Below are 8647 nucleotides of genomic sequence, written 5' to 3'. Positions count from 1 at the left end.
AGTTCTCCTTATCGCTCTTTCTTCGGATGACATAGTAGGGAGCACTGTCGGGGCCGACAGTGCTAGGATCGGCTCAGAACTGATGCAGATAGAGCATCAGGTTCCTTAGTTGGCGTTGAAGTGATGACTGGAGCTGGTGCCGCTTGAACTTGCACCGAAGTTTGATGCCTCTTCAATGGTCGAGAAGGTCCAGTCTTGGATGCTGCCCTCTTTCTGGCAGCATGCTGACGAAAGTCGGTATTCGACACTTGCACCCTCGGCTGTATGGCTGCAATTACAACAGAAGTCAGTACAACTCCACAAGTAAAAAAAAGTGAAGTCCGATCGACTATACTATACCTAGACGGGTGACCGAACTAAGACCAACATCATAAAAGGCCTGTTCGATCACAAGCTCCTTCTGCATCGAGACCACCATGTCTTTTAGCTGATGAAAGTCCTCCTGATCACTGACCTCTACTCGGTTGTTGTCGTTAGGACTGGTTCATGGATCGCCCAATGGGAAGGAAAACTCCAAGGAAGGGTAGAGAAAACGAAGAAGAATTGGTTCTTCCATCTATGAATGGACGATGGAAGATCGATAATAAAGGAAAGGCCTTTTCGGAGGTTGAAGAACCACCACCCTTAGGCCTTCGGATGAGGTCGGAGGATGAAGAAAGCTCAAAAAAGAGAAGGACGAGGTTCAGTCGGTAGCAACTGACACAACAAGGCAAAACTTATTATCAGTCAAATCGAGTTCGGTGCCAGCTAAGTCGGGCAAAGTCTGTAGTAATCCAAAATATTTGGATAAATTTTGAAATCAAAAATCGAAGATCCGCCCGAAGATCTTCGACATAAAAGGCCACCTGGCCTGAAGGAGGGGTATTCACCCGACCATCGGCCCTAGGAGCGAAAAGCTGAAACTGCTTCGGGATACCATACTGTTTCCGAAGTCGCTCGATATTCGACTCCAAAAGTGAAGAAACCCCCACCTCTAGATCCGACTGGGATTCGTCAGTCTGATTCTTCGATCGATCGTTTCGAGAAGGAGAAGTCCTAGCCATAAGAGACAAAATTCTAAAGAAGACGGAGATTCTAAAGAAAAAGGGACTCAAAAAAAGATAGGAACTTGACCTGAAAAAGATGAGAATAACAACCTCAGATGCTGAGGCGACCATCCGATAGAGTTTCAGCACCAAGAAAGATAAAATGAAAAGTAGAAGTTTGATTGAGAACGACCCTATATATATAGGATCCCTCAACGTCGAGATGAAGGCGATCGAATCGAAGATTTATCAAATGATGATATGTGGCAACATCTGTACTGACCATTGATCAGACGATTCGATGCACCTGCCCCAGATCAAGCCATGTCACCCTAACTGCGTGAACAGATCCGACCCAATAACATTCGGACATGTGGCACAAATTTACTTATCAGAACCATATCGTCTGATGTCGAATCGACTTTTCAAATGACATCTGACACTGATAACTGTTACCGAATCATCTGATCAGTGTGACAGTTTAAAGATAATCATACTTGTTAAAATGACAAAACAGTCGATCACCCATATCTCAGAGAAAATGGCATCAAAATCAAGGTTCGATGTGATAGAAATAACTCCTTCGTCCAATGTGACGAAGTACGTGACAATATACACATCGGTTCACCTTGGACTTGAGAATGGGAGGCAACTATTCGGGTAAACCAATCCACCTCCGACTTTGGTTACTATGACTTCGACTGCATATCGACTGAACATACGGTTTCGACTCTTCATCGATCGATTGAGCAAACCGCACCGACTTACTGTCGACTGATCGATTAATGATTCGACTACTACCGATTGACAATGAACGACTTAGACCGTCGGCATAACAGAACTACTAGTTGACGATCGCTCATAGATTCTACCGACATATAGTCGGTTCTACCGATATATGTCCGCTAATCTGCTCAACATACCATAACCGTCACAAATGGTTATTAACTACGTGTCATGGCTATTAAGAGAAATTAATGCCTCATTAATTTCATATTTATGGCTCGATAATTTAGCACCATAAAAAGTGAGACCACATGTTCGACGGTTACACCAGAATCATCTATAAAAAGGGGTAAGTGAATAGTACTGATAAGCCATCTCGGGGCCATAACTCTGCTACTTTTTACATTTAAAAATTATTGTTCACTAACTTTTTTTTTTAACTTAAGCATCGGAAGGTCCCCACCGGACATCGATTCGATCTGTGTGGACGCTGTCTTGTAGGTGCTTGTTAATCGGTGATAGATAACGGAGAGTTAGCCGCAACAGATCTGCATTGAAGACATCATAGAATCAATGCTCAAATTAATCATGAGTGATCTCCAAATTAGAATTTCATCCAACTAATAAAGCATTAAGTGGCACAAAAGATTTGAATTGAGATGAAGTAATACATAGATCCGACCATTCATGGTGAGAGGGTTCCATGATATTATATTATAGTATATATTTCTTTGTCCCCCTTTTGTGGCTTGGTTCTATGGTGTAGTGGTTAGCACTCTGGACTTTGAATCCAGCGACCTGGGTTCGACTCCCGGTAGGACCTTTTTAAATGCTTGCTTTTTTTAGTTTCTTTTACCATCTCTTTTTTCCTTCATTATTTTGAAATATAAATCTTTTTCTCTTCAGGAATAATACCAAACCAAATTTATGCAGACCAAGCTTGGATCCAAAAAGATCTGTTTCATATTTGGATTGGATATTGATCATCAAAAATCTTATCTTAATCATCAGTTTATACTATCATTAATAACTTAAATCTATTGCCAACCCAACTTACCTCTGCCAGTTGGCATACCCTCTCATCAACATAGAACTTAATCCCATCATATTTCTTTTAAAATAAAATAAAGAAAACATGTGCTTTGGTGAATTGATCTAGAAAGAATATGCTTTTTGTAGCACATACATTTCTTATATTTCTTCAGTTCTTGCTCAATATGTTTAGAGTATAATTTAGTATGCTAAGTTTATGCTAAAATTACTTATGTCTAGATTTCTTTGATCTGATTTAACTTAGAAAACCTAATGGGTCAATAAGAAAAAACAGTGAACCTGACCCAACATGATCCAAGTTGAAGTGGGTAGCTAGGATTAGTTTCACATTATTAAACTTATTCAAATATGAATCAGCTTTGGTTACATAATAGATGATTTAGCCAGACCCACTTGCAGCCCTATGGACAACTGTAATAAGCACTACTAAGCCCCGAGCCAATTCACAAATTCTTAGCAACCACTATTTTTTATCATTTCTCATAGCCTAAACCCTTGTTTGTAGATTCTATAACTCTACAACTAGATTTTATAACCTATACAAGCTTAAATCTTGGAAGGCCATAGGCTTCCACCTTTCTTCTCAAAGACAGCAAAGTCACACAAGTCTATCCTTAAGTATAAATCTACAGATCTGGATAGCAATCCATTTTTCTTCCAGAAGTCTGAATGAATGTATAATTCATCATTCAGGTGCATCACTTCCCATTTCAAACTATTTAATAATTTGATAGGATCAATACTGTTATAACCTGACCTATTTAAAACATGTTTAATCCATTTAAAGCCCATAAAAACTGTTTAAAACATGTTTAACTTATCTAAAAAACCAATCTTTTCTATTTATCAAAAGTTATGAAGATTGAGTTGGGTTACTTGTTTAATAATATATCGGGTTAAATTTTGAATTTCTAACTTGTTTGGTAAAGAAGTCAGGTTCATATTAACAATTTTTCTTAATATCTACCCGACTCAACCTTGACACATCACCACCTTGATTTGAATAGTTGTGCCACAAGATATACCTTACACTTCTATTAGACTAGTGTAAAGTAATCTATCTCGCACATTAGTTTCTCATCAATACAACATCACTACAAGAAAAAGGACTTCTTGCGGTGGGACTATTTGCGATGGCTGATTTACCATCGCAAAAAAATTATTTACAATGGCAAGCCATCTTTGCAAATAAGACATTAATTTTAATTGCTATTTACGATGGTAATCGAATTTCATAGTAAAAAATAGAGTTTTTACGATAGCAAAGTAGTATGGTAAATAATTTAGGATTTTTAGGACAGCAAAGTATCGTAGGTAATATGTTTATACTATTTTTTTCTTTTGTGATGGCATTTTGCCATGGTAAAAAAATTTAGATATAAACCTCCTCTTCGATCTCCTCCACTTCAAAATCCTAGCCGGCATCTAAGCTTCCTCCTTAGCCTCCCGCCCTCACCCCCGCTCCACCCCTAGCGGCAGCTCGATGGCGGTTTGGCTGGTTTCCTCTTCGACGTGATTCTCTCGGCCGCTCCAAGCCTCCCATCTGTTGAGCTAGTAGCGGCGGCCCTCCCTCCACCTCTAACGGCGGTCCGACGGTGGTTTGGCCGATCCTCTCTTCGACGTGATCCTCTCGGCCGCTCCAAGCCTCCCACCTGTTGAGATAGCAACGACGACCAGCCCCCCTCCACCCCTAGCGGTGGCCCGACACCTTCCCATCAGGTATTTGCCGCTGGCCTCCCTTCCTTTCTTTCCTTCTTTCTCCTCTTTCTCATTGATCGTTTCGCTTCTTACCCTAATGCCTTTTGATTCTTGGAATGAGAAGTAGGGCGGAGAGATCCAAGCGGTGGGAGTCTGGGAGATGGCGAGAGATCAAGAATCGGAAAGCATCCAAAACCCTTCTCTGGCATGTCCAGATTGTAAGTTCTATTTTCTCTCCATCTATCTTAATTTTTTTTGAGATTTAAAGATTTAGATAACTTTTTTTTTTTGGATAAAATCTCCAAGAAAACCATCAAGAACTGTTATTTTCCGGCGAATTTGAGGTCTATTTTTACCCGGCCCACCTCTATTATTCAATTCAATTGTTCACAGCGGATTTGGAATTGGAAAGCGTCCAAGAAACCTGTCGGGTCCCAATTGCATGTCTAATTTATTTCTTTGTCCATTCACATGGGTTTTTTAAATCTCCAAAAAGACCATTTCAGAATGGTGACTTCTGGCGAATTTGAGCATCAAAGTAATTTAGGACACAGCAAGTCTATGTTGGTATTTTGTTAATAGCAACCTTTCATATCTAATGACAAGTTGACACATTAGAGGCACATCAACAATAAAGTGAGTCCTTTTCTTTATTTTCCCTAGTTCAATTGCAACAGTTGGCACTGCCTTCCTTTGTATGGCAGTTGTACTCTGAAAGCAGCTAGTAGGATATACTGCTGAGGCAGAAGGCAGCCACTTGGGCTGATTGCATTAAGAAGTAAATCAAAATTCATATACACGCAAAGATAACTACAAATTAAGAAACACAAAAGAGGAAAACAAAGGATCAAAGGATGTCGTAAAGTAATACATTGATCAGTGCAGCCATTGTTGACAATTACTAGGATAAAAAGATATCTACACCACAAGAAGAAACTAGGTTTTACTTATTATAATGAGTCATTGATGGATGGCCACAGTCTGCTGTGTATCAATGTGTGTCCAGAAACATCCCAATCGGGTTTCCTTCCTTCGTACTCATAATTGGTTCTCATTCTCTGTAGCCATTCTCTAAGGTGTTTAGCTCAAAATTGTGCCGCAAAGGTTCTTCAAGTTCTGCTGTCACAGTTTTTTTTTAACTTATTACTCTACTATTCGGAAATCATGGAGATAACCATGTTCTTTTCTGTTTCTCAAGTGTTTTTGAAGGTATAACCAATCTGCAATACTTTGTTCTTTCTTCATTATGAAGGAAGAGTAATCCAAGGTCCACTGAAGGGAACCAGAGTTATATTTGAGGTATTCTTCTTGTTCATTTCAAAATTTCTTTTGGGTAGCCTGCACTTTTGTTTCGCATTAGTGTCAGTTTGTGTAGGCTGCTTTTTGAGTTTTGTCCTCTACCCAACAATGCTTGGCATCTTGCAAGATGGTATCCAAAGATTATTGTAGTGAGAGATGCTACTCATGCAGAGTGAACTCAAGTGCATTATTATTCTATAATCTCTAGGTGCTACTCATCCACCTTAATCTTAGACTTTTCCAGATTTGAAATTTTCTCATGCTAAAAAGGAATGCTGCCATTTATTGAATGAAATAAAAATTTTACAGTAGCATTTATGAAAAAATTATTGTATATGATTTTCAGAAAATACATAACAACAATAGCATCACTAGATAGTAGTTATGGATAAAAGTTAGATTGATTTGCAAGAAAGGACTTTACTTACATTATTGAGGGGGTCAATAAATTTTTGGACTTTGCATATACTAATCAAACAAACAATGCAAAGATTTATTGTCCGTGTAAGAAATGTAAAAATCATTTTCTTGAGGTCCGGCATATGGTGAAATAATATATTATTATAAAATTTTTTTGATAATATATAAAATTTGGACTTATCATGGAGAGACGTACTATTCTACTAGGTCTAACCAACACTGTGGAAATAGAGATTTTTTCGATATGGAAAATGATATGGTTGGAATGATATAAGAGGCAACTAAAATCTTAATGTCAGATGACAATATGAAATTTGATCATTTAATGGAGAGGGTCATGAGGGGTCTAATCAAGAATAATTTTTTTTAAAGATTTTTTTAAATTTTTTGAAGATGCGGAACGTTCACTTTATCCAAATTGTATGAAATTCACGTGACTATCATTTATTGTTCGATTATTGCATTTGAAAGTGCTAAGTAGATGGACAGATAAGTTATTTATATTGTTACTAGAATTGTTGAATGATGCATTTTCAGAAGGGGTATGCTTGTCAAATTTATATTATGAAGTAAACAAAATCACCACAGATTTAGATTTTACTTATGAGATATGGAATGCATGTCCTAATAATTGCATGTTGTTTAGAGGCAAAGATGAAAGACATAATAAATGTCAAGCATGTCAAAATTCTAGATATAAGTAATTTACAGGAGATTCAAAGGATGATGCTGCTAAGAACAGGGGTGAGCATGGTTCGGTTAACCGAATCATTGCTCAAATTTTCAATCTGAACCGAACTCATTAGTTTTTTCAAATCATAAACCGTAACTGATCTATTTGATGCAGTTAACTGATCATCGATTAACTATATTAAATAGATCGGTTAACCAGTCAATCAATTTTTTTCATCTATATATAAAAATGTTAAATAATTTTACAACATAATAAAATCTTCATGACAATATCCATCATAACAATATCATAATCTTCATGATAAAATACATCCATGATAAAATAAAAGACTACAATTGGTGGACATTGAAAAGTTAGTAAGGAATGAAGCTAAGGATATTTTAGATTTTTAAAACAAAAAAGAACATAAAGAAATAAGGGTGTGAAGCTATAATTCGAATCTTGGGTCTGTCAGTTATCCTTAACAAAAACAACCAACTCAACTACATGTTATATATGAATCATATTTTTCATATGTTATATATATATAATGATCGGTTTGGTTAACTATTATTTTTTTAAAGAAAAAATCGAACCCGAACTAAAACCAAAAGTTTTTTAAACAATCCAAATGGAAATCGAAATCAAAATTGATGGTTCGGTTAACCACATTTTTTGGATTGATTTTTCGATTTCAGATAGGTTAATCGATTTTTCAAATTTTTTTGCTCGCCCCTAGCTAAGAATAGTCAGATTGTTGCAAAATAAATATGGTACTTTCCATTGAAGCCGAGATTGCAGAAATTCTTTATGTCATTAAAAACTGCAGAGTTAATGAGATGGCATGAGAAAGAACGAATAAAAGATGGTGTTTAAAAATACCCTGCGGACTCAATTGCCTGAAGAATTTTTGATAAATGAAATCTATCCTTCACCGCAGATTGTCAAAATATTAGATTTGGTTTAGCAGCTGATGGGTTTAATCCATTTAGATCAATATCTATAGCTCATAGCACTTGGCCTATTGTTCTAATATCATATAATTTACCATCATGGATGTCTATGAAATAATCTTTCTTTATTCTTTCTATACTTATTGATGGGCTAAAAGGATCGGACAATAAAATTGATGTTTATCTACAACCGTTGATTGAAGAACTAAATGAATTATGGGAGAAAGAGGTACTTACATATGATGCATCAAAAAAGAAGATGTTTCAACTTCATGCTGCATTATTGTGGACAATCAGTGATTTTTTTGTATATGCAAACTTGTTTGGATAGAGTACAAACGGTGAACTTGCATGTCCTTCTTGTTACAATCAAACAAAATCAACATGGTTATCACATAGTAAGAAATTTTGTTATAGAGGACATCGACGGTTCTTACCGAATATCCATAAATTTCGAAGAGATAGAGTATCTTTTAATGGTCAAGGAGAATATAGAAAGAGGCTTGTTAAATTATCAGGTTCTAATATACTAAATCAATTGAATGGAATGCTCATAGAGTATAAAAAGAAAGACCTTGTAAAGAGAAAAATTGAAGAAAATCAAAAAGGCACTTTGGGTGAAAAAAAGTTTGGATGGAAAAAGAGGAGTATATTTCTTGATTTATCATATTGGGAGCATAATTTGATTCGACATAATCTTGATGTTATACATATTGAGAAGAATGTATGTGATAATGTATTTTGGACCATATTGGAGGTTGTAAGAAAATCTAAGGATAATTTAAATTCTCGATATGATA

At 36.5% G+C, this 8647-nt stretch overlaps 1 non-coding gene across 1 annotated transcript; it reads left to right on the top strand.

Moving 5' to 3' along the window:
- The first annotated feature begins 2502 nt into the window (after positions 1-2502).
- On the top strand, positions 2503-2574 carry TRNAQ-UUG (transfer RNA glutamine (anticodon UUG)). Its single transcript has one exon. It is a non-coding gene; the product is annotated as a tRNA-Gln (tRNA).
- Positions 2575-8647: the final 6073 nt, after the last annotated feature.

This window comes from Elaeis guineensis, chromosome 8, assembly GCF_000442705.2.
Source record: "Elaeis guineensis isolate ETL-2024a chromosome 8, EG11, whole genome shotgun sequence".
NCBI classification, from domain to species: domain Eukaryota; kingdom Viridiplantae; phylum Streptophyta; class Magnoliopsida; order Arecales; family Arecaceae; genus Elaeis; species Elaeis guineensis.
The sequence above is the reverse complement of the archived record's forward strand: the minus strand, read 5'-3'. Positions and strand labels throughout refer to the sequence as shown.